General features: G+C 37.3%; 1 pseudogene across 1 annotated transcript; it reads left to right on the top strand.

Annotated features, from left to right (window-relative positions):
- The first annotated feature begins 1401 nt into the window (after positions 1-1401).
- On the top strand, positions 1402-12730 carry LOC308421130 (eukaryotic translation initiation factor 4 gamma 1-like; annotated as a pseudogene). The gene is made up of 5 exons: positions 1402-2696; positions 2970-4320; positions 4753-4768; positions 5029-6669; positions 12686-12730. The product of its transcript is annotated as a eukaryotic translation initiation factor 4 gamma 1-like (transcript).
- The last annotated feature ends 9264 nt before the right edge of the window (positions 12731-21994 follow it).

Genomic DNA, 21994 nt, shown 5'->3' with positions numbered 1-21994 from the left:
TTCTTAAATTTAGAAATAGTTTGCTTCAACTTTTTACTATTCCTCCCAGTGTGAATTAATTTTGACTCTGACAATTTCCTCTTTTGTTTATAGACATTATTCTCTGAATATATTCTTAGTTAAATATGTAGTGATTTAATCTTGAGAGTCCTTCATTGATTAAATGAGATATGTCCTGGTTTGTCCTGATCTTATCCCATATTTTAGAAATAAGGGACAGATGAGGAGTTATCACTAGGTTATAGTTTATAGAGGTCAACCCTCTATAAACTATTTTAAGTACAGGTTTGTGTCTTAGGTCAGGGCTACCTCTAGTATATTTTTAACTTTAATTTGATCTCTACTTTTGGTGGTTTTAGCACCTGAACTATATTGCTCAGGCCCATACCTTTTTATAGAATGCTAAGAATAATGATTTATAAACCTTTACAAAACCAATACCAGTGAATCTAAACATTTAAACTAAATTTTAACTCACAGGTGTGTACCTTCAATGAACAGTGTCCAGTGCCTCTTAATAGTTATTAAAAGATACTGTTTGGAGTAGACAAAACTGAAGCTTAGTTAATTTCACCCCCACCCATAAAGGAAATACACACATGAATACAGGTCCAATGAAAGTTAAATCAATAATAGTTGTAGTTGAAGAACATCTGTTTGGCAAAGTGTTTTTTAATAAACATTGCCTCAGAGAAGCTTATAAAATGCAAGAAGCATAGATATACACAGGATAGTGGAAATTATCATCAGGACACAGAAGAGCCATTTGTGGGTTTCTTATAAATATAGGATAAAGTGCTAGTGAGTATAGACTCATTTTATGTTTTGTACATGTGTCATATATACACAGAAGCAGATCTAGCCAGAGTTTTAAAGAGAATTTCCCAAATGGCATCTTTTTCAACTGAATTATACTGATTCAAAATGAAGAAAATGTCAAAAGAATTTCTTTATTCATTTTACAGATTGACAGCTCAGCTGGAATATATATTATATATAGCAGAATATTCATGTGTCTCTGAATATATTAATAATAAAGTTATATATCTTTAACTTACAACTTTTTTATAATACATACAATTTAGACATGTACTTCTAAATATTTCTAGTCATGGATTCATAAGTCATTTAATATCTTTAAAATCACTTTAAGGCAGCTCTGCTCTCTGTGCTCGTCTCATGGGGAGCTGGGTGAGCCTACAAGAGAAGCGGTGGCTGACTAGCAGGATATGTGCAGGCAGATGAAAATGGTTGTAAACCATCTCTGTGCTGTTATGTGGGGCTTGGCCACATTGATGGAAAAAGACTGAATGCCTTTGGATTCCCAGAATCTGTAGGCTGCACTATTTACTATTCTTAAATAGGGGATGGTGGGGGGACTTTTTTGTGGTACTAAATGAAATGAACAAAGTTCCCAAGCCCACAGGTTCCCCAACTGCCAGTTCTGCTGGACTCCCACAGGGCAGACTGAACCATTGGTGTTTAACATGGCTCGAGTGACACAAATGAACATGCCTTCTCAGCCCCACCAGCACGTCTACCCTAGTGCAGCACAGATTTCTAGACTGCATCCCCTGTCCTAAACCATATCCCCAAGTCTACCCTGCTGGATCCCAAGTAATGATGATCCCTTCTCAGATCTCCTACTTAGCATCCAAAGGAGCTTACTATATACCTAGTCTGTGGCATTCAACATATGCTGTCCCAATACAGCAGTACTCTGTGCAGCCAACAGCCCCAGGCTTCTATCCTGGTATAAGCCCTATTGAGTTTGTGACATAAAAAGGAGCCTATTACCCAGCCCATGGTGAGCAGCAGTTTTCTTCTGTGTGTCTCTTGCCCTAGTTCTGATGAACCAGCCACCCCAGATTGCTCCTAAGAAGGAATGAAAAACTATCTGAATTTGAGACCCAATCCAAATAGAGAGGATATCATAGAAGAGTGCCCACCCGCACCGCCTCCACATACACTCCTCCACAAACAGTAGGCATCCTGGAGCCTCAACTGAATTGGGAATCGCCACAGGTTGCTGTCATTATCAGTCCAGATGACCAGTCAAAAGGGGCCTTTGGGAAGTGGCCAGAACTGCCTGGCCCAGAGTAGAGCCCTGACACAGAATCTCAGCCTTTTGTCACCTTCTCCAACACCATCACCACTCCTAATTTTGGAACTAAAGTCTGAGACTAACCTTGGTGTCTTCTCTATTCCTGGGGACACTATGACAACCAATTTCTGTAAACGAATTGACAACCATCTCTTGTGAAACTGCGGATCGATATTGCCTCTCTCAAGAACCCATTCTTGCTGAACCCATACTGAAAATAGAAGTGACACTCAGCAAACCCATTCAAGAATCTGAGTTTTCTTCCAGTTCTCTTCAGGTTTTCATGTCCCTGATACATCACAGGGCTGAAATTCATGAGCCCAGCGGTATGACCCCGTATGAGACTTAGGAAGCAGAGTTGGAGTCAATCTCAGAGCCAGCTCCTGCCCCTCCTTCAGCTTGTGCTTCTGAATTACATGTGCCCATTGCTTCAACTGCCAAATCTGAGAAAATGAAACAGTGCTTTCTCACCACATAATGTGGATTTAAGCCAAGTCAGTGAGTCAGAGGAACAGGCCAAGAAAGTTTCATCAGTGGCAATGGCTAGCATTGTTTCTTTTCCACATCACCTGTGGCTCCTTCAGATGCTTCTGTTTCTCAGGAGGGAGAAATAGAAGAAGAAGAAGAAGAAGAAGAAGAAGAAGAAGAAGAAGAAGAAGAAGAAGAAGAAGAAGAAGAAGAAGAAGAAGAAGAATGAGGAGGAGGAAGGGGGAGGGAGAGGGAGAAGAAGAAGAAAGAAGAAGACGATGACAACGATGATGATGATGGAGGAGGAGGGGGAGGAGGAGGAGAAGAAAAAGAAAGTATTGGCAGAAGAGGAGGAAAAGCTTAGAGTGAGAAGAAATTAGAGGATCTCCCACTTGAGTTTAGTTCTGTCCCAGCAACCCAAGTAGCAGTGTCTAGCCAAGGAGGAGACAGAAAGTCAAGAGCTAAATAAGAAGGAGGCTGTAGGTGACTGTTTAGGTGCCTTGAAAGAGGTAGACCCATCAGTGTCAGAAGTACTGTTTCCCACTGGCAGCCACCCAATCCCAGCATCTGAGGGCAGCACTATGCCCCCACTGCCTGAGGAAGCAGAGGAAACCTGGGACTCTATAAAAGCCAAAATTCACAATGTTGAGAACATTCAGCCTGGGGAACAGAAGTATAAATGCAAGTAAGATGAGTGGAAGCCTCTAAGCCTTGAAGGGAAGAATTATGACAGGGAATTCCTGCTGGGCTTTCAGTTCATCTTTACCAGTATGCAGAAGCCAGAAAGATTGCTCATATCACTGATGTGGTGCTAGACAAGACTAATAAAACACCACTTGGACACTGGTTCCCTCCAGACCTTCTGACATAAACTGTGACCCAGATTTCACTCTCCATTCTTTGGCAACCTTGGAATACGGCACACCAGCCGTCAGCAACTGTAGACCCAAAAGTGATAGAACTAGCGGGGAGCTTCACTGAGGGGTAGTGGCCTGTAACCCAAGGTCTCTCAGCAGAGCCCACAAAAGGAAATGTGCAAGATCATTTTCTCAGTGACTGAAGATGTAAAACTACATAAAACAGAGAAGGCATGGAAGCCCGGTAGCAAACATACAGTAGTTTATGAAGATTGAGAGAGAGAAGATGCTGATAGAAGCAAGTCTCAGGACCTGTTCCTCAGGGTATGATCCATTCTAAGTAGGTTGATACTCCAGATGTTTCAGCAACTGATGAATCAAGTGACACAGTTCACCATTGTCAATAAGGAACACCTCAAAGGAGTCATTGACCTTATCTTTGTAAAAGCCATTTCAGAGCCCAACTTCTCTGTGGCTTATGTCAACATGTGCTGCTACCTCATGGCTCTGTAAGTACTCACTGAAGAAAAGCCAATAGTAACTGTGAATTTTCAAAAAATACTGTTAAATTGGTGACATAACGGATTTGAGAAATACAAAGATGATAATGACATTTTTTGAAGGAAAGCAAAAAGAGATGAACGAAGCTGCTATGGCAGAAAAATTGGGACATCTGAAAGAAGAGCTAGAAGAGGCCCATATCAAAGCTCAATGGCACTCTTTAAGGAATACCAAGTTCATTAAAGAGTTATTCAAGTTGAAGATGTTAATAGAAGCAATAATGCATGACTGTGTGGTCAAACTAGTTAAGAACCATCTTAAGGAGTCCCTGGAATCCTTCTGCTGCCTCATCACCACTATTAGCAAAGTGCTGGACTTCGAAAAAACGAAGCCTTGAGTGAATCAGTATTTCAGTGATATGGAAAAAGTCATTAAAGAAAATAAGACCTCATCTCAAATTAATTTTACACTGAAGGATGTTCCCGATCTGTGGGTATAGGTTTATGTTAAGATAATACTTGGTTGTACAGTAGAGAGTGGGTGAAAACAAAGTTTTGGTAAAGCAGAAGAGGAGGAGAAAGCAGGAGATTCAAGAAGAGGCAACATGAAAGCATACATGGATGTTTCAGGTCATCTCAATATCAATAAGGTTGTTATAAATATTTCTGAGGGTTTCTGTGAGTCAGTTTATTTTATCTAGGTGGGCAGCCAATATTTTTTTTCAACTGGTTGTAAGCTTATTGTGTAAAGGGACTATAGATTGAGAATTTAACATATAAATTTGTTTGATAAGTTATTGATTGTCAAGTCATGTTTTTACAGGGCTGTGGAGGACAGTGTATGAAAACAATGGCTAAGAGAGAGCTGGAACTAGCAGTTCCAAGTCTGTTGCCCATGTGAGGTGAGGACATACAGGCCTGTGGAATGACATGTTTGGGAACTAGCCACTTAAGGAATTACCCTCCAGCTCTGTTACCCTGGAGTGTTACTCAGTGGGACTAATGACAACAGAACAGAACTCATTTAATAATTACAACAACATATGGGTCCCAGACAGGAGGGATCAGGGTCCTAAGTCTATTGATTAAATTCACAAAGAAGGCTCAAATGGAAGAGTATTGAGAATATATCAAAGTGCATCAGCTCATGGCCAAGCACAGTGACAAATGTTGGGGTGGCCCTCCAGTCCCACATTTCAACTGTGGCATTCCACTTATGAATGATGGTTGCTGAAATACAGTCCCCATCAGCAAAAGCAGTCCCCCCATTGACACCAAGATCACAAAGCCTTGTTCCAGTGTTTCTAACAACTATCTCTTTGCATCTGGAAGATAACTGAATTTGGTCAAGGAGTTACATGATTGGAAGCTACTCATCCAGCTACCTTGAATTGGTTTTCTGCCCTTCAACAAACATTACCCACCAAGAGCACAGATAACAGACATGTTGTACAGAGGAGTGGCTTAAGCCAGAAATGAGGAGATAAAGCTGGGGGACCAGGGACACAGACTAGAGTGGAGTGAACAGGTAGTGACCTTGGAGACAAACTTAATTGTGAAAGAACACCTGCCAGCAAGCAAAGTTTCAGCAAAGAAGTGGAAGAGGGAAGTAATGAGCCAGCCTTTCCAGCATGAGGGACTCCTCAAAGCAGCTAGTCTCACAGAGGATTGTGGTCAGAATCTTAGGAAGCAGGAAGCAACTCTACCTCGAGTGAGCCTTCCAGAGGCTGTGCTCTCTGTGGAAGTCAAGAAGAACTCTAAGGTCATCACTGAGGAATATCTCCATCTCAATGACATGAAAGAGGCAGTACAGTGTGTACAGAAGCATGCTTCACACTCGTTGTTCTTCATCTTCGTAGGGCTTGGCATCGAGACCATACTGGAGCATAGTACCATTTCTCATGAGTGTATAGAGCGATTGCTGCACCAAATGTTCTGTGCAGGACTCCTCTCTACTTCCCATTACTATCAGTACCTGTAGGAAACATTAGAATTGACTGGGGACATGGAAATTGATATCATTCATGAATGGCTTTTCCTGGCAAAACTGATAGCACCTATATTTCAGGAAGATCGATTGCCCATGGGAGAGATTTTCAGAGAAATTACAAAGCCTCTGAGAACCATGAGAAAAGCTACTTATTTGCTGCAAGAGCATGGGTAGCAAAAAGATGGGGATGCTGTGGCAAGAAATTGGGTTGAGCTGGAGGGAATTTCTAGCAGAAAGACATTTCTAGTAGACGGCCTAAATGTTGGCTCATTTGTAGCTGAGAAAAAGGTGGAATAAATCTTGGGAGAGGAATCTGAAGCTCATGGTCAGAGGGCGCTTTCCATTGAGGAGCTATGTAGGCCAGCCAGAGAAGCTGCTGAAGGACAGCAACAGTAATCACTGTGTGTTTGACTGAATAAAGCCTAAACTGAATAAGCAGATTTTGTGAACCCTCATGACAACTCTCTGTTATATCTTTGAGACTTCTCTCCTAGTAGATGTTCAAGTGTTGAAAGTCTGAGCAAAACTGCTGCAGAAATACTTGTGTGACAGGCAGATGGAGCTACAAAAGCAGTTCTCTTCAGGCCCTTGTAGTGACCTTAGAACAGCTTGCCAACCTACTTCTGAGTACAAGGATGCCTTCTACAGCTGGAAAGCAGCAAGGATTCTGCCAAATAGCAGGGCAAGGTTGTGGTTATTAAATCTGTCACAGCATTTTTGTTCTTCTTTTTTAAAAATTTGATATTCTCTGTATTTAAATTTCTGCCAATACATCTCCCCTCCCCTTCCCATTGCCTTCATGAAGGTGCTCCTTCTCCCACCTCAGTGACTTGGAATTTCCCTACACTGGGAAAATGAGCCTTCCCTGGATCCAATTCCTCTCCTTTCACTGAAGCCAGACAATGATATCCTCTCCTTCATATGCACCAGGAGCTAAGGGTCTCCCCATAAGAACTCATTGGGTGGTATTTTAGTCTCAGGGAGCTGTAGTGGGTTTGGATAGTTAATAATTTTGTTCTTTCCATGGGGTTGCAGACCCTTTCAGCTCCTTCAGTCTTTTATTTAGCTCCTTCATTGGGGTCCCTGTATTCAGCCAAATGGTTAGCTACAACCATCTTCTTCTGTATTAGTATGATTCTGTCAGAGCCTCTGAGGAAGCATACATATCTGATTTCTGCCAGTAAGGACTACTTGGAATCAGCAATAGTGCTTGGGTTTACTGGATACATATGGTATGGGGCTCCAGGTAAGGAAATCTTTGAATGATCTTTTCTCCAATTCTCTGCCCCTCTATTTGTCCCATTATTTCCACCCATGATTGTTTTGTTCTTCCCTTTAAGTAAGACTGAGACATCTGCCTCCTGGCCTTCCTTGTCTTTGAGTTTCAAAATTTCTTTAATTGTTTGTTGAATATTCTGAGCTTTTTGGGCTAGTATCCGTTGATCAGTGTGTGTTCCTTTGTGACTTCTGATCATGAGAGTTTTTTTGTTTGTTTGTTTGTTTTGGGCTGGGTTACCTCACTCATAAAGATAGCTTCAATTCCATCAATTTGCCTAAAATTTTCATAAATTCATTCTTTTTGATAGCTGAGTAGTGCTCTATTGTGTAAATGTACCACATTTTTTGTATTCATTACTTTGTTGAAGGACATCTAGGTTCTTTCCAGTTTCCGGCTATTATAAATAAGGCTGTTATAAACATGAAGGAATATGTGTCCTTGTTAGATTTTGAAGCTTCTTTGGGTATATGCCCAAGAGTGGTATAACTGGATTCTCAGGTAGTACTATGTCCAATTTACGAGGAACCTCCAGACTGATTTTCAGAGTAGTTATACCAGCTTACATCCCCACCAACAGTGGAGGAGTGCTCCTCTTTCTCCACATCCTCAATTGGCTTTGAAGGCTGAGGATGAGATGTCTGAGAACAACTGATGGAGGATGGTACAGGGGACTTGTAACCATGAACACATGGATAGAATAGTAAGGCAGCTGTCTGGACTGTGGGAGACAGTGGCAGTAGTGGTGGCAGTGGTAGTGGGTGCCTGTAGTGCAATGTGTCTTGAGCTAATAAAGTGGCTGATAAGCAGGATGGCTTGGGGCTGCCTGGTGTTCCCCTCAGGATGCTGCCAAGAGTCTCTCTCTTCCCCCTAGTGTATATATATATATATATATATGTGTGTGTGTGTGTGTGTGTGTGTGTGTGTGTGTATGTGTGTGTGTTTGTGTATGTGTATACAATGTTACACCAAATTACATAGCATATAATTTCTTAGGGTTATTTACAACAAAACACATCTATTAGCAGCTCTACCAATAACAAAATTAGCCAATTTAATACTGACTATATGAATTTAATATGTATGCATATATTGTTTAGATCAAAACCTAGAAATCTTGAGATAGTATCTTTATAAATGGACCAACATGAAAAATTATTTTTAAATATATGTTTTAATTAAATCAATTTAGAAAATTTCTAAACACTTTAAAAAACCAAACAAAACAAAACAAAAAAGCAAAGAGATGTCTGCATAGTGTTACCTTTGACAAAAATAATAAAAAAGAAAAGAAAGAAGAAGAAGAAGAAGAAGAAGAAGAAGAAGAAGAAGAAGAAGAAGAAGAAGAAGAAGAAGAAGAAGAAGACAAATTTTGATTCCTTTCTTGAATCTATCTGGATGAAAACTCTTACAAAGTAATGTAACCAATACAAAATACTAGAACTTAACAGAACATATTACTCAACTACATATTGTTTTATATCAATTAACTGTTTTTTATTGGGATATTTTAGATGCTCATTATCTTTCAAAAGTACTTGATTGACAAGATGAGAGATCTTTCATAGATCCTCTACAGAGAATAATTTTATTTCTGTATGCCTCCATTTCCATAATTAACAATTCAAAGCAGTAGATTGCACCATTCCATCTGGAAGGAAACTCAAAATTTACATTGAAAGTTATTAACATTCTGGTTACCTCTGCCTAAGGTAAAGACCTTTAATAATGAATTGCTTTTTTTTTTTCTTTTCTTTCCTCAATTCTACAACTAACTCATCAACTTCTGCGTTTTAGCTAACTACAGTTTGAAGGGCAAAAAAAAAAAAAAAAAAAAAAAAAAAACTGATCCTGAAGCCACATGTCATATTAATTAATGCAGTCTAAAGCTTATAAGCTTATCTCTAAAGGATTATAGACACATTTCTAATTAGACAAATAAGAGACAAATAAAACATACCAAGAACAGTAATTTTAGATGTGGTAAATTTAGAAATGTATTTAGAAATAGTGCCCAGAAACTTGTGTGTTAATTATTTTTAAGAATTGTAGGTTAAGATTAGTGTTCTAGGAATCCCTAGAAATTCTAGAAATCTGGATGAAAAATTCAGTGTTTGAGATTACAGGCAGGCAAGATAGCAAAGTGGGTAATGATATTTGTTGCCAAGCTTGATGACCTGAGTTTGATAGGAGGACCCAAATTGTGGAATGAGAGCATCAGCTCCTTTAGTACCACCTGTTGCTTTAGAATCCTTCATAACATTATAACAAATGGGTTAGATAGAATTGCCCCTAGAGGGCATCAAGGTGGTATAAACTTGACATTTTCCCTGGTATCCTCAAACAACAATAGACTTTTCAAAGCACTTGTTTTTGTCTCAAATGATTCAACAGAAATTTAATATTTTAGCTGAGTGAAAAAGACAACTATATTTCAATGTTTCTTTGCCACATGGGAGACACTCAGTGCTCAAGAGTACTCCAAATTTGTTCAAAAGAACTGTCAACCTGACAAGGCCTGTCAGAGAAATTGTAATACCCCAAGTAGTTTAAAACAGCTTAGAAGTCCAGAAGATAAAGGTAATCACTAAGTGATAGTAGCAAAAAAAAAAAAAAAAAAAAAAACCAAACACACAAAAAACCTCCACAAAGACTCAAATTGTTCAAAAGGACTTCAGACTAAAAGAAAGACAAACACTGCAATGGTCTGAATATCTGTGTGTATTAATATATATTGCATAAAATATACGTATATATATATGTGAGTATGTATGTATATATTATATAACATATATGTGTACATAATATATGATGCATGTATATATTTATTATATATCATGTATATTTATATTATATACTTTATAAAATTTATATTATGAATTATTAGTATGTTTACCATAACATATATTATACATAATTATATATTAGTTATATTCTATATATAATTTATACTATATATGTGCATATATGTATATATTGTTTATATACATAAGTGCGTATATATATGAATATATATGTGTATGTGTGTGCATGTGTATATTCTGTGTGTGGGTGTTTATGTGAGTTTGTGTGTGCAAATTGCTAAGATGATTTAGTGTTGCTCCTGTATACCTACATATGTTCAAGACTAATCACTTGGAATTGGAAAACCTATTGTGAAATTTGTCCTTGGAGAAAATGGATTCTCCACCTCTCAACCATCTGCAGCTCTTTGTCTATGTTGGTGTCTCTATTGTTGTTGTCCTTATGCATTTCTTACTTAGACAACCACATTATTGATATTTTATTGGCACAATGTTGAAGACAGTCTAATAGTAAGGACCTCAGCCAAGTTCTCTGGCTCTTAGAGTTTTTCTATCTCTTCTTCTGCAATCATTGGCTTATTGATAATTGAAAATACATGGTAGACATAGCATGATTTTAATTCTTTTAATAGTTCTATTTGTTTATTTATTTATTTTATAATTGATATACTTAAATTCAACAGGGTGATTAAGTACACACAGCATGGTCTACATGTAGTCCAGGGAATATTAGGATAAAAATCCTATTGCCTAATTAAGAAACTTATGGAATTGTGTGTGATTTACAGACTTTCTAGTTATGTCTTATGCCTGACACCTATACTAATATAATTATATAATTAAGATAGCAAGATCATATTAGGAGTTGATTGTGAATGATCCCCACTGGTAGATAGATACTTAGAAGTATTTAGTGAATTGTTGCCATCATTTTGTATAAGGTGAAACTTACAAATTCTTCACTCTGGGAGAGAACAAGATGTTGGTTACAAGTTAATATCTTTATATCTCATTTCATAGGAGAAACTTCTCTTTCTGAAGTTAATACTTAACAAATTTTTATAATTTTCCCTGAATTTATTTTCTTGTCACTTGTCTGGACACACTTAAGAAAGCCACTATTAGCTTTATGGCTAAGAAGTGGGTGGAATAATTTTATAGATATTAATGTAATAAGATATATTTTATTTAATAAAATGTATAACATTTAATTTACTTGAACTCAGTAAAAATAATTTGCCCCATGTTTGTAAATGAAAAATGGTCGGACATCCAAAAGAAAGAGAAGCTCAAGGTTTTCAAGTTCACTTTGTTATATTTGAATTCTACAGTCGGCCAAAAATATAAGTGGTTGTGTAGATTAGTCATCATTAGCACCTCTAAACAAAAGACTGCTTTTGCATCGTCAAGTTTGTTTTTATAAAATTCTTCAAATTTGTGCCATTTTTCTTGATCACAAAATGTTGTTCCAGAAAATACTTACTCATCTCTCAGATGGCCTCCATCTTTTCCCGCTGGGGTTTTCAATTATCAAACCTATGAATTCTTGCCATGGTCTGAGTTGGATATTCTTAAAAATTCAACCATACAGTTGGATAGAATTAATTATTCTCCAAACTCCTTAATTTGTTTGCTATTTCTTGCGTTTTCTTCTCTCCATTTTCTGATTCTACCTCGAATTTCTTCCCAAGTTATATCATAGCTCTCTCTTGTCTTTGATATTCTTCTAGAATGTAGAGTGGTGTAAAGAGAGGGCTTCAAGTTGGATATCAATTGTCATTTTTAAGTAGTTTCCAATATCTTTTGATTCTTAAACAAAATGACCAAGAGTTGTGGATTTAAAGGTGGGGTCAGTGTGTAGTCTTGAATAAAGCATGCTGTTTTCTGTTACATTAAAATTATTGTTTGGATTTAGGTCACAAATATTATCTTTTTGCATTATTATGCAGTAATTACTTGGAAAAATATTGTTCATTGAATTATACAGTATCTTCTAAATTCTGACAGGTCTCATTAAGCAAAACCACATGACATATTTGTTAAGTTTAAAATCAACTACAACAAAAATTTGCTTTCAAGCTGGGAAGGTACAAGTTGCTCTATATGTTAAATTTACAGGATAGCTTGTATTGGATACTTTGCAGCAACATTTATTTAATCCTAGAACAACTGTTTCACCTGAGGAAGTAGTTAAGTCTTTATTTCTTCTGCATGTTTTCCACAACATTTTACATATATTGATGTGCATGAAGATGGCCTTACGTTTTTCTTAACAGAAATCTAAGGCATGCTTATCTTCCTCTTCATACAAGTAGAAGATTGTCTATTTGGGTTGTGTCTGTTACTCTGTAGCCAACAGCGTCTGGCTGATTTTTACCTCTAACCCTATATACTGCTTCACCCAAGTGCTTTCTGGGTTAAGAAATATTAGTGCAGGTTTCATAACTTTGTCACAAAATATTTCTTAATTAGCTTTGGAGGGCAAGAGGTGATTTTATAGCTACACGAATAATATGGTAATCACTGGAGATGTGACTTACACTTGTGATTAATCCCAATTGGATTTTGTCATTATTTTAATAGTTTAATTTATTGTGACTTAACACTCAAACCATCATATATTAGAGAAGTACTTTGACATCTCAGGTCTATTGCATTTTGTGATTTTTCTGTTATTCTTCTGTAGGTGACACCTGCACTTGACTCTCAAGCTGATTATTACTTGACCTAGGATAGTTTACATGAAAAGAGGTTAAGAATTTGTAAAGGTTTTACTTTTTAATTATAGAAATTGTTCCTCTCTTTTTAACTTGCTTCACTATATACACTAATAGAATTATATTGGTTTATTTTTTTAAGTTATCCCTGGCTTGACAAAGTTCTTGTAACTCTTCTTATGTCTCCATAAGCTTGATGATTCAATGGCTAGAGCAGTGATTACGAATTTTACCTACTCGCAGGAGGTGTCAGAATTCCCTCAATGGGAAGAAAGTTTATTTTCTTGTATTAGTAGAATAGTATCCCGTTATTGTAGGGCCTGAAGTTCACTAACTTTTGGTCCTCTGTAAAAATATGAATGCAATATTATAGGTAAATGAATAGGTGTATGCACTAGGAAGTACCATATGTCATTAAAGAATCTTTTGTCTTTTTTATTGGATATTCTCTGTATTTATATTTCAAATGTTATCACCCTTTCCTCACACTCCCATTACCACTCTCACCCCCTTGCTTCCATGAAGGTGATCCCTCTTCTAACCATCCTCAACTACCACAGCACCTTGGCATTCCTGTACACTGTGAAACTGAGGCTTTACTGGAACAAAGGTCCTTTTTCCCACTGATGCCAGACAATGCTATCCTCTGCTACATATGCTATTGGACCCATGTTTCTCTCCATATATACTCCTTGGTTAGTGTTTTAGTCCCTGGGGTTCTGGAGTGTTTGGGTGGTTGATAAGGTTATTTTTCCTATGGGGTTGCAAACACTTTCAGCTCCATCAGTCCATTCTCTGCCTTCTTCATTGGGGTTCCTGTGTTCAGTCTGATGGTTAGCTGCAAGCATCCACAACTGTATGAGTCTGACTTTGGCAGAGCCTCTAAAGTGACATCCATATCTGGTTCTTGCCATTAAGCTCCTCTTGGCATCAACAATAGTGCTTGACTTTGGTGGCTGCATATGTGGTGGATCACCAGGTGAGGCGGTCTCTGAATGATCTTTCTTTCACTACCAGTTCTTCTGTTTAGCTATGTATTTCCTTCCATGAGTGTTTTGTTCTTCCTTCTACGAAGGACTGAGCCATCCACATTCTGGCCTTATATTTGAGCTTCATAAAGTCTGTGAATTGTTTCTTGTGTATTCTGAGTTTTGGGCTAGTAACCACTTATCAGTGAGTGAATACCATGTATGTTCTTCAGTGACTGGGTTACCTCCCTTCACGTTCCATCTATTTGCCTAGTAATTTCCTGAAGTCATTGTTTCTAAGAGCTAAGAAATACACCATTGTGTAAATGTACCACAATTTCAGTATTCATTCCTCTGTTAAAGGACATCTGGGCTCTTTTCAGCTTCTGGTTACTATAAATAAGTTTGCTATGAACATGGTAGAGTATGTGTCTTTTTATAAGTTTAAACATCTTTTGGGTGGAACCTCATAAAATGGCAAAGCTTCTGTAAGGTAATAGAAACTGTCAAAAGAACAAAATGACAACCAACAAATTTGGAAAAGATCTTTACCAACCCTATATATGACATAGGACTAATATCCAATATATACAAATAACTCAAAAAGTTAGACTCCAGACAATCAAATAATGCATTCAAAATGGGCTACAGACCTAAACAAAGAATTCTCAACTGAGTAATACCAAATGACTAAGAAGTACCTAAAGAATTGCTCAACATCCCTAGTCATTAGGAAAATGCATATCTAAACAACCCTGAGATTCCACATCATACCAGTCAGAATGGCTAAGGTCAAAACCTTAGGTAACAACAGATGCTTAGATGCTACTGAGGATATGTAGAAAGAAAAAGAATTCTACATTATTGATTGGACTGTAAGCTGGTACATCACTCTGGAAATCAGTCTGGCAGTTCCTCAGAAAACTGGACATAGTACTATCTGAGGACTCAGCTATACCATTCTTGGGGCTATACCCAAATAATTCTTTGTTTTAAACATATATATATATATATATATTTCTGATACTAATTCAAAGGGTGTGACCAAGCTCAATTGTAATTTTGTTACAAGAAATTTTCAGAGAGACTAGCAATTTTATCTGGTGTGTGTGTGTGTGATGTGTACAGTCTGTCGGTCTAGTGCACGGAAAAAAAAGTGTACAAGCATAAGGACCTATATGGTGGATAAAGCATAATGTAGAGTGTATTATTCTGTCATTCTAACATACTGCTTTAAAAATAACCTACTCCCATTGAAGTAGAAACTCTTTCAAATAAGCGTGGTATCGTGCAAGCTTTTATGATCCAGCTGACTTATGTCATGGCCACACCAAACTTTTAAGTGAGTGGTAGGGATTAAAATGAGATCCTTATGCTTGCATATAAAGTATTCTTACACACATTTCCACTGGTGGTCAGGGGAGGGAACTCAGAGAGCAGATAGAGGTGTGTAATCTGGGGATCGAAATCTTTCCAGCTCTAAGAGAGGGAAGGGTGACCACCATCAGGACTCAGATTCTGCCAGCAGATGGCTGAGCTCCCAAAACAGCCTCAACACTCTCTCCCACTTGAGCACACAGAGAGTTTGCCACACACCTCACCTGCTATTCAGGAAGGGAACTCCTCAGCTCTCAAAGGGCAGATAGCATTGTGCACACTGGTATCAGGTTCTTACGACCCAGAGATTTGGCAGGGTGGCCACCATTATGATTCAGAACCCACCCATATACAGCTGATATCTCAGAACATTCTCTCAAGCACTCTTTCACCTGAGCCCATAGAAACAGAACAAAATCACTGTCTTTAGAATTTACTGCCTGTCTTTAAAAACCCAAACACCCAGGAGACATCTCCTTCCTGAGCCCCTGTGTCCTCAGGCATACAGGAAAGACAAGGTCCAGTCAAAGACAACAAGATGACTTATAATCACAGATAACAAGATGTCAGGAGGAAAGTAAAAGAACCTACGCAATAGAAACTAAGATGACCTGGCAACATCAGAACCCAGCTCTCTCACCACAGCAAGCAGTGGATTTCAAAACACAGCAGAAAAATAAGATTTAGACTTGAAATCATTCTTCATGCTGATGATGGAAACCTTCAAGAAATGCATAAATACAATGGCTAAACAGTTACAGGAGAACACACATAAACAGATAGAAGTTTTGAAATAGGAAACACAAAAAAATCACTCAAACTACAGGTAAACACAACTAAACAGGTGAAACAATTGAAAAAATCAAATAGAAACAATGAAGATATCACAAAAAGAGACAGCCCTGGAAATAGAAAACCTAAGAAAAAAATCAGGAGTCATAGATGCAAGCATCCCCAATAAAGTATAAAGAGCAAAGAGAGGTTCTCAGGGGCAAAAGAAAAGAAAGAATACATCGACATAACAGACAGAGAAAATGCAAATATCAAAAAACTCCTAACCCAAAATATCCAGAAGGACACAATGAGAAGACCAAACCTAAGGATAACAGGTGTAGAAGAGGGCAAAGAATATCAACTAAAAGGCACAATAAATATCTTCCACAGAATCATAGAAGAAAACTTCCCTACCCTTAACAGGATGGCCATGAACATATAAGAAGCCTACAGAACTCCAAATAGATTGGACCAGAAAACCAAATCCTCCTGACAAGTAATAGTCAAAATACCAATTTTTTAAATAAATAAAGAATCCTAAAAGCACTAATGGGAAAAGGACAAGTAAAATATAAAGGCAGACTAATCATAATTACTTCAGATTCCTCAACAGAGACTATGAAAGCTAGAAGATCATATAGACAATAAGAAAACACAAATGCAAGCCCAGGTTACTATATCCAGCAAAACTCTCAGTTACCAGAAATGGAGAAACCAAAATATTCAAGGACAAAAGCAAATTTAGACAATATCTGTCGACTAATCTAGGCCTAGAAAGGATAAAAGATGAAAAAAATCCAACACAAGGAAGGAAAGTATACCCAAGAAAAAAGATGAATGTAATCATGTAAGAAAACCAAAAAGAGAAAAGCACACAGACACAAGTCTACCTCTAATAGCAAAAATAACAGGAATCAACAATCATTATTCCTTAATGTCTCCTAATATCTATGGACTAAATTCCCCAATAAAAAGGCAAAGACTATCAGACTGGATATGTAAATGGAATTCTGTGTTTATCTGCATACAGGAAACTCATCTCAGAGACAAAGACAGACACTTTCTCAGAGTAAAAGTCTGGGATAACACCTTCCAAAAAATAGTCCCAGGAAACAAGATGGAGTAAGTATTCTAATACTGAATAAAATAAATTTTCAACAAAAAGATATTTAAAAAGATAAGAATATATTTTACTCATCACAGAAAAAACTTATCAAGATTATCTCTCAATCTTGAACATCTATGCTCCAAATACAAGAGTGCCCACATTCATAAAAGAGATCCTACTAAAGTTCAGAGCATATATTGTACCACACACAATAGTACTATTGTATGATATGTTTCAACACTCCACTCTTGCCAATGGACATATCACAAATGAAGAAACTGGACAGAGACAAAGCGAAACTAGCAGAGGTTATGATCCTGTTGGAATTAACAGACATCTACAGGACATTTCATCCTAAAACAAAAGAATATCCCTTTTTCTCAGCACCTCACGGTACTGTCTTCAAAACTGACAATATAGTCAGTCACAAAATAGGCCTCAAGAGATAGAAGATCGAAATATTCTCCTGCATCCCATAAAATTACCATGGACTAATGCTTGTCTTTAGTAACAACAAAACAACAAAAAAATCCCACATATATATGAAAACTGAATATTGCTCTACTCAATGATAACAAGGTAAAAAATAGTGGAAGAAATTAAGAATGTTTTATAATTTAATGAAATTAAAAGCACAAAATACCAAAACTTATGTGATACAATGAAAGCTGTACTAAGAGGAAAACTCATAGCTCTGAGTGCTTCCAAAAAGAAACAGGAGAGAGCATAAAGTAACATCTTGACAGCACACCTGAAAGATCTAGGTCAAAAAGAAGCAGATAAAACCAAGAGGAGTATACAGCAAGAAATAATGAAACTCAGAGCTGAAATCAACCAAAAAGAGACAAAAATAACTATACAAAGAATCAGCAATATCAATAAACCCTTAACCAGAATAACTAGAGGACACAGAGACAATATCCAAATTGACAAAATTAGAAATGAAAGGGGAGGCAAACAGCAGAAACTGAGAAAATTCAAAAAAGTCATCAGATTCTACTACAAAAACCAATACTTGTTAAAACTGGAAACTCTTAAGGAAATGAACAAATTTCTAGACAGATACCAGGTAACAAAGTTAAACTAGGATAAGATAATCCATCTAAATAGTCCCATAACACCTAAAGATATAAAAGCAGTCATCAAAAGCCCGCAAAGCCAAAAAAAGTTCAGGACCAGATGTGTTCAGTGCAGAATTCTATCAGACCTTAATGGAAAGCTTAATACCAATACTTTCCAAACTATATCAAAAAATAGAAACTGAAGGAACACTACCCAACTTGTACTTCAAAGCCATAATTATGCTCATAATGAAACCACACAAAGACATTACAAAGAAAGAGAAATTCAGACAAATTTCCCTCATGAACATTGATGAAAAAATACTCAACAAAATTCTTGCAAACTGAATTCAAGAACTCATCAAAACAATCATCCATAAAGAATAAGTAGGCTTTATTTCAGGGATGCAGGGAAGGTTCAATATATGGAAATCCATCAGAGTAATCCACTATATGAACAAACTCAATGAAAAAAAAAAGCCACATGATCATACCACTAGATGCTGAGAAACATTTGACAAAATTCAGTATCCCTTCATGATAAAATTCTTGAAAAGATCAGGAATCCAAGGCTTATACCTAAATATAGTAAAAGCAATATAGTGCAAACCAGTAGCCAGCATCAAACTAAATGGAGAGAAACTTGAAGCAATCCCATTAAAATCAGGGACTAGACCAGGGTGATCACTCTCTCCCTACCTATTAAATATAGTACTGGAAAACCTGTTCAGAGCATTTAGAAAACAAAAAGTCAAAGGGATACAAATTGGACATGAAGAAGTCAATTTATCACTATTTGAAGATGATATGATAGTATATGTAGACGACTCCAAAAATTCCACCAGAGAATTTCACAGCTGATAAACAACTTCAGCAAAGTGGCTTGATATAAAATTAATTCAAACAAATCAACTGCCTTCCTCTACTCAAAGAATTAAGAGAATGAAAAAGAAATTAGAGAATTGAAACCCTTCGCAATAGTCACAAAGACTACAAAATACCTTGGTGTGACCCTAATCAAGCATGTAAAGAATCTATATGACAAGAACTTCAAGACTCTGAAGAAGAAAATTGAAGAAGATCTCAGAAGACGGAAAGACCTTTGATGCTCATGGTTTGGAAGGATCAATATTGTAAAAAATAGCCATCTTTCCAAAAGCAATGTAATGATTCAATGCAATCCCCATCAAATTCCAAATCAATTCTTCATAGAGTTGAAAAGAGCAATTTGCAAATTTATCTGGAATTTCAAAAAACTAGGATATCAAAATCTTTTCTCAACAATAAAAGTACCTCCAGAGAAATCACCATTCATAATCTCAAGCTATATTACAAAGAAATTTTGATAAAAACTGCATGGTATTGGTACAGAGATGGGCAGGTAGATCAATGAAACAGAATCAAAGAACCAGAAATGAACCTACACATTTACGGTCACTTGATTTTTGACAAAGGATCTAAAAACATTGAATGGAAAAAGGGCAACCTCTTCTACCAGTGGTGTTGGTTCAACTGGCAGTCATCTTGCAGAAGAACAAAAATTGATCCTTTCTTATATTCTTGTACAGAGCTCAAGTGCAAGTGGATCAAAGACCTCCACATAAAACCATGTACACTGAAACTATTAGAAGAGAACATGGGGAAGAGCTTAGAATACATAGGCAAGTTGAAGATTTCCTGAACAAACACCAAATGGTTTATGCTCTAAAGTCAAGAATCAACAAATGAGACCTCATGTAATTGAAAATTTTCTGTAAGGGCAAGGACACTGTCAAGAAGACAAAACAGCAGCCAACAGGTTGAGAAAGAATCTTTACAAATACTATATCTGATCATGGTCTGGGATAAAATATATACAAAGAACTCAAGAAGTTAGACTCTAGAGAATCAAATAATTTTATTAAAAATGTGTACTGAGCTAAATAAATAAATTATTCTCAACTGGTGAATATAGAATGGCTGAGATGCACCTAAAGAAATGCTCAACATTCCTAGTCATCATGGAAATGTAAATCAAAAGAACTCTTTAATTCCATCTTACACTAGTTAGAAAGTCTAACATCAAAACTTGGGTGACTGCAGATGCTGGTGAAGATTTGGAGAACTAGAATCATTTGTCCACTGTTGGTGGGTTTGCAAGAAAGTACAACCACTCTGGATATCAGTCGGATGATTCCTCAGAAAATTGGACATAGTACTAACTGAAAACCCAGATATTCCACTCCTGGGTATATACCCCAAAGATGCTCCAATATATAACAAGAACACATGCTCTACCATGTTTATAGCAGCCTTATTTACAATAGCCAGAAGTTGTAAAGAACCCAGATGTCTTTCAACCAAAAAATTGATGCAGAAATTGTGGTATATTTGCACAATGGATTACTACTCAGCTATTAGAAACAATGACATTATAAACTTCCTAGGCAAATGGATGGAACTAGGGACTATCATCCTGAGTGAGGTAACCCAGTCCCAAAATAACCCATATGATATTCACTCACTGATAAGTGGATACTAGTCCCAGGAAGCTCTGAATACCCAAGAAATAATTAACAGATGGTAGGAAGCTCACAATGAAAGAATACCAAAATGGGGATGCCTCAGTCCTTCTTAGAAGGTAAAACAAAACACTCATAGAAGGAAATGATAGTCAAATAGAGGAACAGGGATACAAGAAAACATCATTCAAAGGCTGCCTCACTCTGGGATCCACCACATATGCAGCCACTAAATCCAAGCACAATTGCTGATGGCAAAAAGTACTTACAGGCTGAAACCTGATAGAGAATCCTCCTCACAGACTCTGTCAGAGTCATATAGATACAGCTGAGCATGCTTGCACCTTAGTGAAGACAAATGGAGGGTTAGGAGGGTTAGGAGCAGGGCAGGGAAAAGGGATAACATCTCAAATGTAAATACATAGTATCTAATAAAAAATAAATAAAATAAATGCAAAAGAGAGAGAAAGAGAAAAAAAAAGTGCTCTTACCCGCTATGCCATTGCCCAAGGTCTTATGGGTATCAGTTTTAAAGAAACCTCTGCTAAAACAATTCGATGCCATGATATAATGTTCTGTTGGGATAGGCCCAGTAACATGCTTCAGCTCTCTGTTTTATATTTATGAGTTGACTTCTTTTAGCTTTCTTTATTTTTTCTTCCACATCCATGGCCACCTACCTTCTTGAAGGAGTCCTGAGTCTTCAGGATAGTGATGATAATAAAGAGAGGTACACAGGACATGAAGGAAAAAGCTAAGTACCATTTGATGGAATATCCCCAAGAAGTGTACATGTAGACATTATTGTATTTGAGAGGTGTGTACATGCTCAAGGAAAAGAAGAATGTAGCCTAAAAGGGAGAAGGGCAGGGTAAGACAGGAGCCACTGAGTTCTCTCTCCCACAGCTACACTAATAGCCAAAGACAGAGGAGCACCCAATCACACTGAATGGAATCTGAGGTAGGATGGTTCTGTTGAGTGACCAGTCCCAGGGACTGAGGCAGGTGACAAGCGTTGGTTTAAGGAGCACAAGACAAACAGGAAGAGGCCTGTCAGGAGTAACTTGGGCTATGAAAGGACTGAAACAGAATGCGGATGGATGAGAGGTCCAGTAGGAAGACTGAGGGACCCGCCCCTCTACTTAGGCTACAAAGAGCCCTCAGATATCAAGACTTCTGCATGCAAGAGAGAGATATGGCAGTGGGTAGGTGCATCCCAGGCCTTCTCTTGGCTTTCTAATTACTCTCCTCATTTGTTTTGGAATTGTAGTTCTACTTTCACTCAATTTGGGATGGAATCCTTTCTTTTTATTAGAAACACTAGCCTGAATATTTTATCATTACATGTTTCTTATTTTAATTCACCAAGCTTGGTGGTCTGGGTGTTGACCCCAATTAGAATTAACTTTTAAACTTTCTTTGCATATTTGGTAAAATTTGGCGATGGTGTGAACCTTACTATTGAAGTCACATCCATAGATAGAAACAG

Source organism: Micromys minutus (assembly GCF_963924665.1).
Source record: "Micromys minutus genome assembly, chromosome: 5".
NCBI classification, from domain to species: domain Eukaryota; kingdom Metazoa; phylum Chordata; class Mammalia; order Rodentia; family Muridae; genus Micromys; species Micromys minutus.
This window is presented reverse-complemented; position numbering and strand designations above follow the sequence as displayed.